Source organism: Strongylocentrotus purpuratus, unplaced genomic scaffold (genome assembly GCF_000002235.5).
Source record: "Strongylocentrotus purpuratus isolate Spur 01 unplaced genomic scaffold, Spur_5.0 spur5_scaffold_19, whole genome shotgun sequence".
NCBI classification, from domain to species: domain Eukaryota; kingdom Metazoa; phylum Echinodermata; class Echinoidea; order Camarodonta; family Strongylocentrotidae; genus Strongylocentrotus; species Strongylocentrotus purpuratus.
Genome location: NW_022145604.1, coordinates 23,404,814 through 23,424,347, shown reverse-complemented (window position 1 = coordinate 23,424,347; position 19,534 = coordinate 23,404,814).

The following is a 19,534-nucleotide window of genomic DNA, read 5'->3' as shown; positions in this document are numbered from 1 at the left end:
CGTAAAACACGGGGTGAGCTTTTGCCAGGCTCATGGACACCGTCTTAACCAGCCATCCGCAAAAACCTCACTCGGGTAGGTTACCATAACAACCGTACCTCCCTCATCGCGATTAGCTGGCGCGCGCTGTGTACATGTATACATAATTTTACGGCCCTGACGTCATCTACCCGGGTAGAGTTCCGCGCGCGTCTTATTAGGCCGTTTATCAGGATGTCATCCGGAGAACGTCCGGACGTTACCGCGATCTCACCCTGACCCGACTAGGGTGAAACTCACCTCGATGTCACCTCGATATTGTCTGGACGTTACCCCGATTGACGCGTCTTAACTGGAACGAGGTAGAATGTCATCCGGACGTTGTCCGGATGACACCGCGACTATATTTGCCGGTTAAGACGGGGTTTAATTTGCAACTACCACTTACAATCTGTATTAACTTTTTCTATTTCAATTGATAAATTGTTTGCTTTTTATGAGTGTATGTCCTTAATCACGACTATGATGAAAAAAGGTTTCCTGGTCATGTTTTTATCCTGTATATAAAAAGTGTCATTAAATTGATAAATAAAAAATCTTTTTGTCCTGCTATTAAAGGTACTATGTCCCATTTGGAGGCCCTACAAATGAAAAGGGTAAATTCCAACGGCATTTGAAAGAAAATACTAATTTAGAACTTCCCTAAAAAAAAGAGGGGGGGGGGCTTGAAAATGTCATTATTAAGTGGGAAAACAACGACTATTAGTTGTCGAATCGACATAAGAGCTATAAAGCCAGTAAGTAATAGTCTGATTTTCAGACCATTATACCGAATAATCGTACGTTTTATGCTGCGCAAAGATTCAATCAGTTTAATTTTGGCCATTAGAAGAAGTGGGTTATTGATGTAGACAAATGCCCATGTACCCTTTACAGCTCATTTTATGTATGCTATTACCAAAGAAGAAAAAGCCAGTCAGTCAATCAATAGTGTCTGACAGTGAAGTCTAGCAAGTAAACGGTTTTCCTTGCATAATTTTAATATTAGGACACTGCTAACGTTTACATTTCACAGATAGGAAATACATGACATATTCATAATTCCTGCGGAGTTCTACAGAATATGATGTTGGCTGCAAAAGGGACATAGTATCTTTAAGTTATAACAAGTCGCTTCTTATATTTTTTCTTGTTTGAAAATCTGCCAGGAGAGGTGAATTGGCTCCTTGCCCTTCTTTCAAATATGCTTGTGGGACATTCCATATTTCATTTATTTACAGATATTTCGTCTTCAGTGTCTATAATTTCATTATATTTTTTTGCTATAACATTAATTGGAGTACTCCTACAGCTCCATTATTTCAAAGATTTCGAATCCTAAATGTGCATAATTTACATGATTCATCAAATTCTACTATCATGTTTGATCTAGTCAATGATAATTTGCCTCATATTTTGATAGAGTACTGTGACATTATACAGTATAGCTGTTCCACAAGACAGAGAGAAGGTGGACAATTACCTATTCTAAAATTTAGAACGACGCAGGGTCAATATTCATTGTCTTTTGTGGGCAGTGAATAGATTGCCTATTAATGTCAGATCAATAAGGTTTAGAAATGGGTTTCGGATAACTGTAACAAATCATTTGTTGAATTTATTTATTAAAGTAACCATTGTAATTGTAAATTCATTACTTTTGTTTTGTAACGTTTTCTAAAGTGATTAGTACCGAAATACTTTGTTTAGCTATTTAAGGGGTTAGGCTCTACCAGCACATGTGCTATTATCTTGCCCCTTTTACCAACCAATAGTTTCTCTTCTTGTATAATATGTAAACACATTGAATGAAATGTATTACTGTATTGCTGTTGGTAAATAAATCAAAATTAAATAAAAAATCAAAATGTTATCTAAGAAAGAGCAGGCTTGTAAATCATAAAGAGACATGCACAGTCAGTGACGGTCAAGGGGGCTTGGAAGAGGAGAGACGAGATGAGGATAAAGGGATATAAAGGAAGAGAGAAAATATGAGAATAAAGGGATATGAGGGAAGAAAGAAGAGATGGGAATAAAGAAAAAAGAAGAAAAAACGAAGATATGGGAATAAAGGGATGTGAAGGAAGAGGGAAGAGATTAGAATAAAGGGATCGTCAAGGAAGGGAATGAGGAATGGCAAGAACGTGCTGGGTTTTATAGCTCTCGAGCCAGTACAGGAATGCACATGCTCTAGGATCACGTTCAAACCTTCTAACAACGAGATGAGGAGGAGTTGAACTGTCTCCGAACGGGGAAGCCGTTTGACAAACTAGTTAGAACAAGTTGCGTAGTTAGAGTTAGAACAAAGTATGGCTTGCCAGCCGTGGCAAAATACATATCCCTTCGACGAGTTTACAATGTGGAAATAAAGGCGTATAATCAGTTTTTTAAGTGGGAAATCCTTCAAATACAAACATTGCATATTTTCATAAGATTATCAAATTTCAAAAAACGATAATCCACTGTGTAAGTGAATGTGTAGAAAAATCATAATTGGAGGATTTATTGTCCTTTTTTGCCAGCCATAGTCTACCCAATAAATGACATGTCATGGCGCTGCCCATCGACTAAATAGTTATGACAGAGCTACGACGGTGTCAGAGGTGTCATAACTCCTTAGTCAGGATGTTGTCGTTGATCTTGGCAAAGAGGGCTTGGTGAAACACGTAGCGGACAAGTTGCTCACTAACACTGATTTAGTCAAGAAGTTAGACTTATGACGGTTTCTAGGAACGGGCCCCTTGTGTCGGTAGTTCTTACTAATGTCCTCACTGATATGTATTATTTGTATAATTATTATAAGATGATGACGTAGATCCTAATCAAATGATTGGTTGAAAGAATACACGTGACCAGGCATTTATTTTGCCTAACGAGTAATTTGGGTGACCGGTCATTACCCAATGGTAATGACCGGTCATTAGCGATCACGTGTTGCGATCGCAATCATTGAGATTTATCGTTTTTAGTTTTACTCACGAAAATGGCTGCCGCGGAATTTAAAACGCATAATATCTAAGTTAGATCTAGGCCTAGATCAGTCATAGATGTGGACCTAGAATTAGTAATGTACGGACTTTGACTGAAATGAGGGTGATTTATCAAATAACAAGGATCCACGTCATAATTTTATTTTAAAAAAAATACACAGCATTTTGTTCGAGCATTAGTAAAATTACCCACACTCGGTACCTTTGAAACAGTCCAAACACCGCCTCGGGAGTGTTAGACTGTTCCAAAGGTACCTTGTGTGGGTAATTCTTACTAATTCCCACACTGCAGTGCATTATTTGTATATTATTTACACATTCTACCCCGACCACAACCGGTTTGAAAATTCTCCATGACAGTTTCAGAACAAGTTTGGTGTGATTTGGGCTTTACCTACTGACCATGCTTCAAGTCGAAGGTGGTGAGATTCCCGAGTTTCTACGACCGACCTGCGAAAATAATAGATGTGTACGGATTCGTGGATCACGCCATCTTCGGCTGGTTTTAAGCAGGAAGGGGATGGGAGAGATTAACATCGCGCAATAAAAAAAAACACCGTCCAGATTCTGGACTACTTCAGATCTAGCACCATCCACGACCAGGCGCGGATCCAGGATTTCTTAGGGGGGGGGGGGGGGGGCCAAATGTGAAATTATGCAAGCCAAATATTGGTACGTAATGGTGACCATCATTGACGTGGGGGGGGGGGGTGCAGGGAAGGGGGATTTCCCCCTCCCTCCGCAAAGCGCCGAAACTCTGACGTTTCATTAAATTATTAGAGAAAGAAGACGATTCGTTGTACCATTCTCGAAAATAATCCTCGTCTGAAAACAGTTTTCCTCCTCCCGCTCGAAGCGTGGAAGCTCTTACGTTTTATTAAATTATTAGAGAAAGAATATGATTCGTTGTGCTGTTCTAGACTCTTAGTCCTCGTTTGAATTTAGTTCCCCTACCTCCTGCGCGAAGCGCGGAAGCTTTGACATTTCATTTAATTATTAGAGAAACAAGACGATTTGTTGTACCGTTCTCGAAAATAATTCTCGTCTGAATTAAGTTTCACCCCTCCCGCGCAAAGCGCGGAAGCTTTTACGTTTCATTATATCATTGGAGAAAGGAAGAAGATGATTGGTTTTACCGTTCTCGAAAATAATCCTCGTCTGAATTAAGTTTACCCACCCCCCCCCCCCTCCCGGAAGCGTTATTTTTTCTGCGGCAAAGATTGGGTTTAGGTGCGTGTTGAGCCTATGGGAAAGTCTAGGGGTAGGGTTAGGGTTAAATCAAAACCTTTTTTTATTAAAAAAAGCCCCAATCTGTGCCGCAGAAAAATGACGTCTCCCGGAAGCTATTACGTTTCATTAAATCAGTAGAGAAATAATGCGATTGATTGTACCGTTCTCGACTCTTAAGCATCGTTTGAATTCAGTTCCCCAACCCCCCCCCCCTGCTTTTACGTTTCATTAAATCATTAGAGAAAGAAATGCGATTCTCATTAACATTCTCGACTCTTAATCCTATTCTAAATTCAGTACCCACACCGCCTGCGCGAAGCGCGGAAGTTTTGACATTTCGTTGAATTTTTAGAGAAACAAAACGATTCGTTGTACCATTCTCGAAAATAATCCTCGTCTGAATTCAGTTTCCCCCTCCCGCGCGAAGCATGGAAGTTTTGACGTTTCATTAAATTATTAGAGAAAGAAGACGATTCGTTGTACCGTTCTCGGAAATAATCCTCATCTGAATTCAGCCCCCTCCCCCTCCTTAGGGCCCTATGCGTGGTCCAGGGGGCAGAGCCCCCGGAAGCTCAGGGTTTTAGGCATTTGATTACGGTCAGATGAACATATTTTTATACCTTATTTGTGACACTGGCAGGACACTGATTGGCGTGAGGTCCAGCGGGCGGAGCCCCCAGAAGCCCAAGGGTTTTAGGCACTAAATAACGGTCAGATGAGTATCAAGGGGGCCGCCATAGGGCCCTTGGTTTGGTCCTGGGGCAGAGCCCCCGGAAGCTCAGGGGTTTTAGGCGTTTAATTACGGTCAGATGAGCATATTTTAATACCTTATTTTGTTGAGACACTGGCAGTTAACTATTTTTTTCTTTCTTGCTCTCTTTCTTTCTATTTCTCTTTAATATACTTTTTCAAAAAATTGGGGGTAGGGGGGGGGGGGTGGAAGGGAGCTGGAGGCTCCCTATCCCCGCCGTTCCGCGGGCCCTGACATGTAGGCATCGTAAGAAGCATATTTCTTGCCTGGCTGTAAATTTAGGAATTTGTCACTTTACAACAAACAACAAACGCATAAAAAAGTATAATTTACTAATAAATGAGGACAAATCATGGAAAATTATGTAATTTCAGCATTATGTGTAAACCACCGTTATGGAATTAGAAATAAACCCCGTTTAAATTTTTTCCCCCAAGCCCCCTCCCCGATCAGTACGCCAGTGCCCCCCCCCCCCCCGATCTACACTGATTTTTGTTGGCGGACAATTTCCCCGGAAAACTACCAACAAGGACAATAACCACCACCCCCCCCCCAAAAAAAAACAAAACAAAACAAAACAAAACAAAACAAAACAAAAAACAACAACAACAACAACAACAAAATTATATCCCCCGGGACAAACACTCCCAGAGGTCACTTAAACCCGGAAAATTACCCCCAACCCCGCCCTGAAGATCAGCCCCGGGACAGTCCCCCCCCCCCTGTTTATTAAAGGGGAAATCCACCCTGATAACAAATTTGTTTTAATAAAAGCAAAACAATGTTGGGGGATAATGGTCGTCAAGGGTCGAGGGGGTGGGGGGATGATTGTCCAAGGAGTTATTTTTTGCCTCGGAGGATGGCAGCCCTTGGGGGGGATTTCCGGGAGAGAACCCTTTACTCTAATCCATAGTTTGGTATTTGATACCATACTTCTTCCGTTTTAACAGGAGACGGTTGTGTGGTACTTTATACAAAGCCTAGGAGAAGTCGAGCATGTTCATGTCAATCAACCCATTGCTTACTGGAACCTGGTGGTCCATGTGTTAAGTCTATGGGAATTAGATAATTCAGTAGTCAACGGGTTAACCTGTTTCCATCGTTTGTGTACCGAAGCAGGCTCCTGGATTGTATTAAAGTGGGAGCTGCGTCTCACAGGAATGAATAGGCGGAATCCGTGTTTACAAGACGAGAGGATGTTGTTATTGTCAAGATGTTTCATGATTGAAGAGAATGTGTGCTCTAGCAACTTACAGGTTATTGTTGTAAGGGATATCGGCTAGAAATTCTGGTGTTCATAACCTATATGTTCTAAATTGATGTACTGTTATTGTTTTCACTTGATGTTATTTTATGGTTGAATCAATAAATACAAATTACAATGATCGCTTTTAGATTTTACGAAAAATGCAAAAGAACACAAATGAAATAGTTATCTGAACTCCAAAACACGTCAATTCAGCACAACATGCTTAACGTAAACTGTATACATGCGCTGCGTGTGTGTCCATGAGAGTCTGTGTGGTGTGTGTTTCTGTGACACCGAATTATGCAGGCCCATTAACCAAACATTGTGAAAAGATGAAGAACAAAATACAAGGATTTAAATGGAATGTTTTGTCAAAAAACTGAAAATAGCAGTCCGAGAGTTGCACATTCACTTTTTAATACCATAAAGATGAAATACATAGCAATGTAAAAACAATTATGACATAAACCTTAATACGATAGTTTATTAAAAGGGAGAATTAATAATACATATTATTATGAGAAAAAAACAAGTATAACTAACATTAGATTTAATAAATAGAACTTCCCTCAAAACGAAGGGTTTGAAAATGGTACGTTTTCATGAAAGTTATAATAATAATAATAATGATAATAATAAGATATTTGTATACCGCAAATTGCAAATTGCCTCTAAGCGGTTTAGAAGAAAAATAGCTGATAAGTAAAGGAAACAGAATTTGTATTACAAATTACATCAATTCAATTAACATTAAAAAATAAAAAAATAATACATGTACATGATTACAAATCACTTGCAACCAAAATTCAAACAGTTCATAAATTAATAGTATCCTACGTTAATTTCCAAAAAAAAAGAAAAAAAGGCAAGAGGTCAAAAGGGCTATTCAGGAACAAGACTTAAAGATATATGTTTTTAGCATTGTTTTAAATGTATTTAAAGAGCTAGTATTGCGAATTTGAAGGGGGAAATTGTCCCAAAGAAATGCAGCTGCATAAACGAAAGAACGTTGACCGTATTGTGTGTATGAAATAGTTATGTAATCATTCATTTATACACTGCCGGTAAATTCTTTGATACACACGTGGAAGTATTCTTTTCTAGAGGGCAAACAAAAGGTGTTTATGAAGTGACCCCATCTTTTTGGGCCATGGTAATTCTGAAATACACAAATTCAGACGTTTCCATGTGTAAAAGGCCTGTGAATATTTCCGGGGGAGGGGCGGGGTCATTTGTACAAGTGCTATCTCCGTAGTGGCTTATCGGACTACATATATTTTAAAAGTCCAACAATATTCTGGTACAAAATTGTATTGGTTTGTTGATTCTGCAGTGTATTTTGGGTTGAAGAAATCATGAAATAATATGAAATGGAGTATAGTACTTAAATCATGATAGAAATAAAGCCTCCTTAATTAATCAATATAGTTTTTTTAAATATTTGACCTTGAAATAAGTATGCTTGATTTTACTCAACACGGTGGTAACAGCTGGTGCTTTTAATTTGTGCAATTACATTACGTAACATGTGGGGGGGAGCATTTCATTCTCGAAAACTACTTTATTATATCTCTCCAACATACACAGGTTAATTTTTTCTAGTTTGTATTTTATTGAAGTGAATCCTTAAAGATCCTTAAGAATTAAGTCCATATTATGTTAATGGTAATTTAATTTTTTTTGTTTTTTTTGTGTGGATAATTTATACTTAAAAATGAAATCTAATCTGGATGATTCTAGTATAGGCAATTATGGTATTTTTACCCAACACTTGTCATTCAAGGGCAAACCAAGTTTGATATTCGCCTTTTTTTTGCAATTTAAAAATCAAGTATAAAAAAAGTAAATTTGTTCAGTCATCAATTCATGAAGAGGATGATATTTAATTGCTTAGCTTGTAATTTGCCCTGGCAACACAGAAGGGGTGCAGTGTAAAACTATTGGGATACCGGTGTATTCGAAATGAATCATCTGAAATAAGAACTTCTCATTTTTGTCGATCATCATTTCATCTATGTGTGATAGACAATCTGCACACTATCGAAAGATGTGTATACTTGGGAATTGTCTTGGTACAAAAATAAAGGAGGGAGCGTAAAAAGTACTCTTTTTCACTGCTTTCTATTGAAAAAAAACGAGAGTTAAATGCATCTCATGTCATTATACTTATGTTTGGCCTGGTCTGATAAGATTTCAATGTCATCGCTCTGGTGACTGCGTAGAAATGTGAGATGAAACGTGATCCAGTGTTCCCCCCCCCCAAAAAAAAAAAAAAAATAAAAAAAAAAAAAAAAAATAAATAAATAAATAAAATAAATAAATAAATAAATAAAAAAATAAAAAAAAAATAAAAAAAATCAATCAATGGCAAAGAAAAGGGAGAAAAGGGAGAGGGGAAGAGAGACAGGGGGAGTGAGAGTGAGAGGGGGAGGTGGAGAGAGAGGGGGAGAGAGAGAGGGGGAGAGAGGGGGAGAGAGACAGGGGGAGTGAGAGTGAGAGAGGGAGGTGGAGAGAGAGGGGGAGAGACAGTATGAAAAGTAGAGCTCGCCCATGCACCTTCCCTTTACTCCATGGCATGTTTTGTTTCTCTTTTGTTTGATTTTTGTTCGTTTATGTATTTCATTCATCCTGTAAAACCAGTAGACCCCCCAGCCCCTTGAATAGATGTACGAACACTAGACCTCCACTTTTGATGGTGACGTGTTTGCTTATCTCATTTGTAAACCAGTACATGTGTACGCACAAAGTTCAGTCAACAATGTAGGAAAGCAAATGAAGGGGCAATTATACAAAAGGATGCGGATTCACGCAGCAGGTTTGATTTCCAATTAAACAGTCGATTGTGGTTTGATTTGTGTTAGTTTATGTATTTCATTAATCCAGTAAAACCAGTAGACCCCCTCCCGCCCCATGAATAGCTGTACCAACACTAGACCTCCACTTTTGATGGTGACGTGTATGCTTATCTCATTTGTAAGCCATGTGTACGCACAAAGTTCAGTCAACAATGTAGGGAAACATATGAAGGGGCAATTACAAGATTGAATTGAATTGAACTTTATTTGATTCCAATCACAATAAAAATGACATTATACATTGTTGTAATAAATAGGCGAAGAAAAATACATTGAAATATATATATACATACATTCTATTTTTTAAAAAGGAGAAAAAGAAAAATAAGACATGATTAAATTTTTTTTTTAATAGGATGGAAAAAGGTGCATTCGTAAAAACCACAGGGGCTTGATGAATGGGCGCACACTGAGCGCATCATAATATAAATAACAATAAAAACCTCAGTCAGCTGGAGAAGAGTAAAGGGATAAACAACGTTTACAATATATTATTTAAGAAGAACTATACCATGACAAGAAGTCTCTTTGGGAGTCTCGAAGGCAAATTTTCAAAAATGTATAAATCATGAGGGTCTATAAAAAGCAAAACATATTTAGACTATTGGCCAAGGGAGAAGGCACTAAGGAGAAAAACAGAATTGTTATTTTTGTACTCGGCAAACGGGAGATAATTATATCCACGACGTCACTATCTGAACAAACTGCCAATTTGAAATTCCTAGGCTATAGAATTACTGATTTTATATTTCATGAATTCATAAATTATTGGTACAATTTATTTCAAACTTTGCCATTCTGTTTATCTTATTTGTCTGTATGCTTTCATACAAATAAACTTATTACAAAGGTTGGACTGCCCTTTAATAATGACAATACTAGTGATAATAATACTAAGAAGAACAAGAAGAAACCAGAACTATAGAGAGCTGATGAGACTTTCTCGATCAGCTCTCTGCAGAAATTATGCGAAACCATGCATATTCTACTGCGCTGCAATAGTTCCTGATGTAGATTTGCGTTTAGATTTTAATTTAACATTTTTTTAGAGTACATAGCGATGGTGATTTCTTCATTTTTAACGGTAATTTATGCATCAGTTTGGGGGCTGCCATGAGCTTGCTCGATCTCCCAACGTTATTTTGTTGTATGTGATGGGGTTTGCAATAACGGAAGCTCTTTACTGTTAACCCTTTGTTATGCAAGGGGTGGGAATAATTATCTTGCGGGCGTTTTAATCTCTATTCAGTATTGAGTTGGCAATGGCAATAAAATCCCGCGATCCTTTGATCTTGAATCTCTAGTTCTACATATATGCGGGCATGCAGCGCCTTAGCACCCGGGCACCCTGTCTTTCCTCAACCAAGCAGGGGCGGGGATTTCTTTTCATGACGGGGGGGGGGGGGGGGGGGGGGGGGGGGTGGGTACTCAGAATCGGTTTGGAATGGGGTGCGCCGCTCAACCTTCGAAACCCCTACACATTAAAGGGTCAGTATTCTCGAAGTAAAGACCATTTTCACAATTTCCGAGTGTTTGCCAGGCAAACACCCCACAATTTTGGAAAATTTAAAAAACCGGACTTATGTTTAGGGATATTTTTGTTTAAAGGTAAAGACCAGTTATGGTCATGCGATTGCATTGTGAAAGAAACGTTGTGGAATCGATCATAAAAGGTTGATCATCTAGCATCTAGCATCTGCAAGGTTCTGGAATCATCAAATGATAAGAAATTTGGCCCATTCTTCGTAAAGTTACAAGCACTATACACAGAAAGATGTATATGGGACTACCCTATATCTCTCACAGACCATGAGAGAAACAAATTTACCAAATATATGAATTAGTAGGCGGTTTCCCGGCAAATATTTTATCATCATGTATTAGTCAAAACATATTCTTTCACATGATTGTAATGAGAGCTTCCATTTCATTTTTTGAAATTGGGGCGTTTCCGATACTTGTCTTTACCTTTAAAATGGGACCTATGTTTAGAAGTTTTTAATATGTGAGTACCTACCTCCCACTCCCTGGGGCGGAGGTGACGGAATTGACTCCCCATCACAGGTTTTTCGAAGTTTTGTTGTTTTAACAAATACATTACTTAGCAAAAATATAGTATAAAACCAAGAAATATTTACTTTTACATTTTTTATGCGAGGACGCGTAGCAACCGAGCAAAAAGATTTTTGCATTTCTATTAGTCTAAACGCAGTACTCTGGGGCCCTCCATAGCCTAAAAGTGTGTTGCAGTCTTTAGTTAGTATTTGCTATACATTTTGTTCTTCACGTTTTCAAATTTTCCGGGGTGACGATCCCCCCTAGAAAATTGAGGGGGAACGTGTCCCCCTCCCCCGTCCCCCCCCCCCCCTCCGGGATCGCCGCCCCTGCAACCAAGGTCCTAAAGGTAGGCTCCTTTCGGTGATCAAGATTTAATAATGGAAGCTCTTTACTGTGAAAGGTAGGCCTGTTCAACATATCCGGGTACCCTGTCTTTCCTAACATAGAGGCACAAAGGTGTTAGTGATCAAGAACAAAGCCAAAAAGAATCATGTTGGGATAACGTGATTGTAATGATCACGCGTGTTACAAAAGGTAGTAGACTACAAGGCTATATAGTGGTGAAGTGTGACGTCATCAAAATTATATTTTAAGAATTTCTCAATTTGTTCTTCATTTCCCGAAAAAGCATTAAAAATAATGTCGAAATGTCGAAAAACCAATTAAATATGTTTTGGCTGAGATGTATATCAGTATATAAGTATGTATATAAGTATTGGCTGAGATATGACCATCTGAATGTTTTGCATAATACACCTCATACGGCGATTGATCGTATATGTATCAATATGAACATGACGGACAAAATATATAGTTCCTCATTCTACCCTCAACAATTGCTGAGGTAGACAAAGGAACTCCCCTTCACTGCTATTATGTAAAAATGTGTAGAACATGTGTCACATGCATATTCACCTGTTCTACACATTTGTACACAATATGACGGGATGTTCCTTTGTCTACCACAGCAATTGTTGAGGGTAGAATGAGGAACTGTATATTTTGTCCTCTTTCTTTGTCCGTCATATTCATAGTGTATAGACCTACTCACCTTTAGTTGAAAATGCCAGACCTATCAGTAGCGTAATCCGTCTATCAGAAGCGCTGTCAGCGCTTTTAACAAGCACCTCCTTTACAACGGCCAGACTGGTCAACACGACAGTCTTTGGACCCGGTGTGACCGCGTAGAATGTAACCCGCACCGATCGTCCGACTATTAGAGATCGATCGAGAGCGGACGATCGGTGCGGATTTTATCCGCGCAGAATGTCCGTGTCGGACATTCCGTGCGCGCCTCAAATGTCTGACGGACAATCCATTCGGAAGAGGTCTCGCACCAATAGTCCGCCTGCCGCACCGAATGTCCGTACTCTAGTCCACACATATACAAGTCATAGTCAATATAGTGGAGGCTGTTAGGGCTAAATAGGGGTTGTTTGGTGCAGATTCTTCTAAAAGCACCAAATTTGGCCCAGAGGTAGATTATACCATACTTTTACGATTTCTTCCGGACGCCAAGAAGGGTACCCTCTGGGTATGCCATATTGGGCAAATCCAAAATGGCCGCCATCTGAGTTAAAGGTCAAGTGTAGTTCCAAAAGGAAAAGCGGTTGTATGATAATAGTTTATATTTTTATGGGGTTTTCGGGGTCAGAGAATCTGATTATGATATTCTTTCATCAATTTAAGATCTCCTTGGGGCTGCCATACTGGTCATATTGGTCAAATCCAAAATGGCCGCCATCTGATAGTTACAGGTCAAGTGTAGTTACGAAAGAAAATGGGCTAGTATGAAATATGAGAGAGAGAGAGAGAGAGAAGTAAGGGAAGGGAAAGGGGGGGGGGAAAGAGGATGAAGAAAGGTAGGGGAGATCAGTTGCAATTTGTCCCGATTTATACCCCTCCCCCCCCCCCCCCCTTAGCGAAGAGAGAGAGAGAGAAGGAAGGAAAAGAAGGGAAAGGGAAATAAGAGAAAAAGAAGAAGAAAAGAAAACAGCGAAAAGAAGGAGATTGGGGGCCGGAAGGGCCTTGCCGCCCATGCTGTTGTCCCCCCCCCCCCCCCCCCCCCCCGCGCAAAACAAGAGAGAAGGAAGGAAAGGGAAAGAAACAAAAGAGGAAAAGAAAAGAAAGAATATCAGTTGCAATTTTTCTGCAAACAAGATGTGGATCGCGGAGAAAGGCCTTTGTCTCTGCCCCCTCCCCTCCCCGACCACCCCACCCCCTCCCCGCCAAAAAAAAGAGAGAAAGAAGGGAAAGGGAAAGAGGAGAGCTAAAATGAAACACAAAAGAGGAAGAAGAAAGAAAAAGGGTGAAAAGAAGCAAAGATCAGTTGCGATTAATCCCACCAAAATCGTGTGGATCGGGGAAGGGGGCGAAAGGCCCCTGCCTCCCTCAGCAAACTTAAATGTGTGAGAGAGAGAGAGAGAAGTAAGGGAAGGGAAAGGGGGGAAAAAAGAGGAAGAAGAAAGGTAGGGGAGATCAGTTGCAATTTGTCCCGATTTATACCCCCCCCCCTAGCAAAGAGAGAGAGAGAAGGAAGGAAAAGAAGGGAAAGGGAAATAAGAGAAAAAGAAGAAGAAAAGAAAAAAGAAAAAATAAGGAGATTGGGGGCCGGAAAGGCCTTGCCGCCCATGCTGTTGTCCCCCCCCCCCCCGCGCAAAACAAGAGAGAAGGAAGGAAAGGGAAAGAAACAAAAGAGGAAAAGAAAAGAAGGAATATCAGTTGCAATTTTTCTGCAAACAAGATGTGGATCGCGGAGAAAGGCCTTTGTCTCTGCCCCCTCCCCTCCCCGACCACCCCACCCCTCCCCGCCAAAAAAAAAGAGAGAAAGAAGGGAAAGGGAAAGAGGAGAGCTAAAATGAAACACAAAAGAGGAAGAAGAAAGAAAAGGGTGAAAAGAAGCAGAGATCAGTTGCGATTAATCCCACCAAAATCGCGTGGATCGGGGGGAGGGGGCGAAGGGCCCCTGCCACCCTCAGCAAACTTAAATGAGAGAGAGAGAGAGAGAGAGATAGAGAGAGAGAGAGAAGTAAGGGAAGTGAAAGGGAAAGAGGAGAGAAAGGGACAGAAAACAAAGAGGAAGAAAAGAAAAGGAATTAGCCTTTGCGATTTTCATTGGTTCTTCTATCATCATTTTACAATTATCATTGTACAAATGTATTTATATATTCATTTATTTATTCTTGTTTAATAACAAAAATATGAATATAAACTAATAAACTCATAACAGCAACAAAATTAAATGTAGAAGGAAACTATCTTGCTGGGAGCAAGAAGCGCAAAAATTATCATGCATTTGCATGTACATGTCAGTGTATCATTAATATAATTCATATTGTTTAATTACATCTTGTGAAATAGTATGCATTCAAGCTTTGGGGATTTTTTGTTGGTGTATTTGTTTGAAAGAAAGCGTTTGGAGCTTATAATGCACATGTTGCAATTTCAGGTGCAACTTAGTGTTCAAATATGGAACACGCACGGTCAGGCACTAGTGTAGGAAATCTTCAAATGTTAATCAGGTATATGACTTAATTACTTGTCTGTTGCCTTACGAAAAAGTTTATATTTAGTCACGCCTGAATTGAGTCGCAAAACAATTATTATGTTAAAAGGAAAAAAAACATATGTGATGACATTCGAAATTCCCCAATAACCAATACGATTGGAGAGCGAGTACTCGTTTTTGTTTTTCTTCAAAACTTACTCAATTATAAATAGCTGGCCCGGATACTTGAGCCTCTCACAAAACGCAAGTATAGGCCTGATGTGTCGTCAGTGGCGTCGCTAGTCCTTTTCAGTGGGGGGGGGGGGGGGGGGTAGAGGTCAACGATTCCCGACAAAACAAGCCACCAATTACTTACCGACAAAATCAAATGTTCCAATATCTACAAATGTAACCCTATAAACCCGGGGCCCAAGGCTAAATTGTTATGCGCAAATGGTCATTGTCGTCGACGACATCAAAATACAAATTATTGCGTCAACTTAGTAAGCATCATAGCTATATATTTTAATGCAGGCGCGTAGCTAGGATCTTATTTCAGGGAGGGGCGGTATTGAGCGAGCGAATCACTTAAAGAGTGCGCAAAGCGCTCCCTAGGTGGGGGAGGGGATGGGTGAAAGGCATCCCGCGCGAAGCGCAGTAGCTTAGACGTTCCATTAAATTATTATGAAAAGAAGACGATTTGTTGTACCGTTCTCGACTCTTAATCCTTGTCTGAATTCAGTTTCCCCATCCCACACGAAGCGCGGAGGCTTAGACGTTTCATTAAATTATTATAGAAAGAAGACAATTTTTTGTATACCGTTCTCTACTCTTAACCCTAATTGTCTGAATTCAGTTTCTCCCCCTCTCGTGCGAAGCGCGGGAGCTTCGACGTTTCATTAAATTATTAGAAAATGAAGACGATTCATTGAACCGACTCTAAATCATTGTCTGAAGTTTCAAAAATGTTTCTTTGTCCGATAAAAAGTCACAGCTCTAAGGGGAAAAATTGCTGGCCGACCGACATAAAAAATACCACCGACTTCAACCCCACACCCCCCCCCCCTTTAGCGACGCCCCTGAATGTAGAGTGGCCTGAGCGGGTAGGCACAGGGCGTGGTTCTAAACTTACAGAGACACTTCGATGAAGACACCTTTATTTCATGATTGCGTGTGTTGAACTGCCATGGGCTTTACAACTTTAAACCTCCAGGGTTTATTTTGCATATATAGGGATTTACATGATCATTTATATAATAAAAGGAAATAATGAATATTCAAATATCATAGGTAGCAAATAAAGGATGACTAACAGAGGAATGAAAACAAACAGATAGGAGAGGATGATCAAGCATAATGATGTGCACCAATCTGTACATGTGAATTACTAAGTAGCCTGTTCACACTACAGCTCTACAATAACAAAGCATTTGTAGCCTTACTTTTAAGCAGTTGAAGAAATTAATAAGAGTAGGCCTACTTGAAGAAATCGTTGAATTATAAGATATTCAGTTTATTTTATTAAGTATGACAAAACACACATTTAACACCTTTGGAAAAAATAATACCCCAGTAACGTGAAAAACAAAACTTTTATTGTCACACATGCCTATAATCGGACATATTTAAAAACGGAAATGTGGCACTTTGTCTTTGTCTTTAATTTGCACCTGAAAATAAATTCTTTGTTCCTCGTCTATGTCATCGCGGCGAAAAATTTCAGACTTTTCTTCTTTTCATGCAGCCTCAGACAAATGTGCCAAAGAAGTTCTGTCTTCTTGTATTCCTGGAAACAAAGTTTGGGCAATAGTTTTCAAGTTCAGTTTATCTTAACGAGATTTCGTGTAATATTAAGCTTTGGTTGAGATTTCTTTGGGTCATTGTACTTATCAGAGAAGTTTTGATCCGTTTCAAGACAGAGAATGTTCTCTCGCAAGTTGCCGTTGTAACCGGGATTGTAAGGTAAATGAGAAGAAGGTTGTGCACCTCTGAGAATGATCTCTGATAGATTGGACTGTTGTTGAAAATCTCACAGATTGTTTTAATGTATATTTGATAGGTTTACTCTCATCGTCGCACACGTCTTGGAGGCTTGTTAGCTGCCGAGTTAATGCTACAAAGTCAATATCTCCGGCATACACTTCCCTCAACTCATCAGCACGAACACAATATTGGGGAGGGGGCTCATGATAACCGAGCCCGGCTGAAATATATATATGTATATATATATATTTTTTTTTTTTTTTTTTTTTTGGGGGGGGGGGGGTGGTTCAATGATATCCGGGCCCCTCAAAAATATCGGGGGGCTCCGTGATGTTATCCGAGCCCCACACAAATATCGGGGGGGGGGGGCTCCGTGATTTATCCGAGCCCCACCAAAAATACTTGAGGGGGGGGGGCTCAATGATATCAGAGTCCCTCCAAAATATTTGGGGTTTAAATGATATCCGAGATCTACCAAATATATTTTTGGGGTCAATGATAAGCGAGATCCGATGTCTGAGCCCCCATCTCTCCTCCCTAAATAAATATTTATAAAATGTTTATATTTGAATGGTACGTCTGTAGATTATAGGTATACATGAGTTTCATGCCTAGAATATAATCATTGGGGAGGAGGGGGTTCATGATATCCGAGCCCCGCAATAAGTCTCGGGGGCGGCTCAATGATATCTGAGCCCCACTTAAAATATTGGGGGCTCAATGGTATCTTAGCCCCTAAGGACTCAATGATATCTAAGCCCCACCAAAAGATTGGGGGGCTCAAATAATGATATCTATAAGCCCCGCCAAAAATATTGGGGGGGGGGGGCTCAATGATCTCTGAGCCCCCCCCCCCCCCCCCCCCCCCCCAATATTTTTTTTTCTGCGCCCCCCAATCCCCCTCCCCCCGATTCCTAAGCCTAATTAAAGTTCAATGAAGTCTATTTTTTAAACTTAAAGGGATTGGGTAACGTTGTTTTAGGTTCTGAAACAAAAAATCCTGGAATGATAGTTAGGGCTAGTTCTGATCGGAAAACGACCCAAATATCGGAGTATGGCAAGCTGCCCCAGGGCCTTTTCCTATATACGGATCAGAGAAAAAATACTTTAAACATTTCGGGGGTTACTTTTATGACTTTAGGGGGCTCTTTTTGGCATTTCGGGGGCTAATTCACCCCAAGCCCCCGTGTATTTTTCCTCCTGATACGGATAAGTGAGTGCCCTGATGGGTCTACTTCTAACTCGTGTTTTTAGCCCTTCTTTCTTTACTTTTTCCTTTCCTTTCTTTTTTCTTCCTTTCATTTCTTATTTTTTCAAAAAGGGGGGGGGGCGGGTCCATTCCCCCCCGTATATCCGCGCCTGAATGACACCCACACAACTAACCTTATTTATTACCGAACAAAAAAAATGAAGAAAGAGCCCCTCGACACCATAGGTGTAAGTATTCAGCCAGTTCCTACCCCCCCCCCCCCCCCCCACAATATAAAATTTAAAAGTGATTATTTTTTCTAATTTGATACCAGTGATATACAGATGTTGATGAATACTTTTTATGCGTTTGTTGGAGAATGACATATATCACAATTTACAGTCAGGCAAAAAAATGTGCTTATTTACTATTTAGAGGCCGACATGTCAGGTCCCGCGGAACGGCGGGCTTGGGGGGTTCAAACCCCCCCCCCCCCCCCTTCCCACCCCCACACTTTTGAAAAAGTAAATTAAAGAGAATTAAATAGAAAGAAATAGAAAAGAAAGTATGCTCATGTAACCGTAATTAAATGCCCATACCCCTGAGCTAATTCCGGAGGCTCTGCCCCCTGGACCCCATCTTGGGCCCTAAGGCTGGCCCCTGGATGCTAATCTGACCTTAATTGTAATGCCTAAAACCCCTGCGCTTCCGGGGGCTCCGCCCCTTGGACCATACGCCAATTAGTGACCTGCCAGTGTCATGAATATGGTATTAAAATATGCTCATCTGACCGTAAGTACGAAGCCACGTACAATTGATTACAACAGTAATTGTGGGGCCAATATCACGAGTATGCCTTCATAGAATAAATGTTTTAAAGAAAATATTCACTTCTACTTTCAAAAGGACTGGCCCATTTGCTTTAAAAAATTGTAGAGAGTTATTATTATGTAATTTCTAGAAAAAATGCCAACCACATGATTTACAATGAGTCTAAATACATTGATTTGCCGAGTTTCTTCCTTTTTATCAAATATACACGTAAAACAATGGGGGGACAGACTGCGCGGATAGCAATCCGCACGGATCGTCCCTCGGACGATCCGTGCGAGTCACGGACGATCCGTGCGAGCAGAAAACCCGCATATTTTGTCCGACGGACAAACGAAACTGGTAGGACAAACGGCGCGGTCACAGGCCCTAGACTAATTCCTATAACCGGTCCATATCTATCGGCGAAACGAGCAAGTGCCTGATTAGTTACTCTTTATACCATTACACTATGATTCAAGGTTACATAGGTTATACATTTTTAATCGGAACCTAAATCATTCTACCAAAGTTGGGTACACTTTTTTTGTACACGCATATACTGCATATACATATGAAATTCAATAAACAAAATATGAGTTAGAATTGACTCATTAGCATTATATTATGTAGGCCAACAAAAACCATATAAAATATCATCAGATCTCGTTATGACTATATTTACATAATCAAGGGCATCCCGATTGTGGAAATTCTTCCCAGCTTAATATATCTTCCCCTGCACCAAACATTGCCAAAACCAGGAAAGATGTTAATGGGTATTTATTTTCTAAGTTGTAACCTTTTAATTCTATAATTTTCTACATTTAATTCAAGGTAAAAAGAGGCGGTTATCAGATGCTGGGAAAAGCACACTTAATGAAATATGAAAAAAGGCACCGGTCAATGAAAAA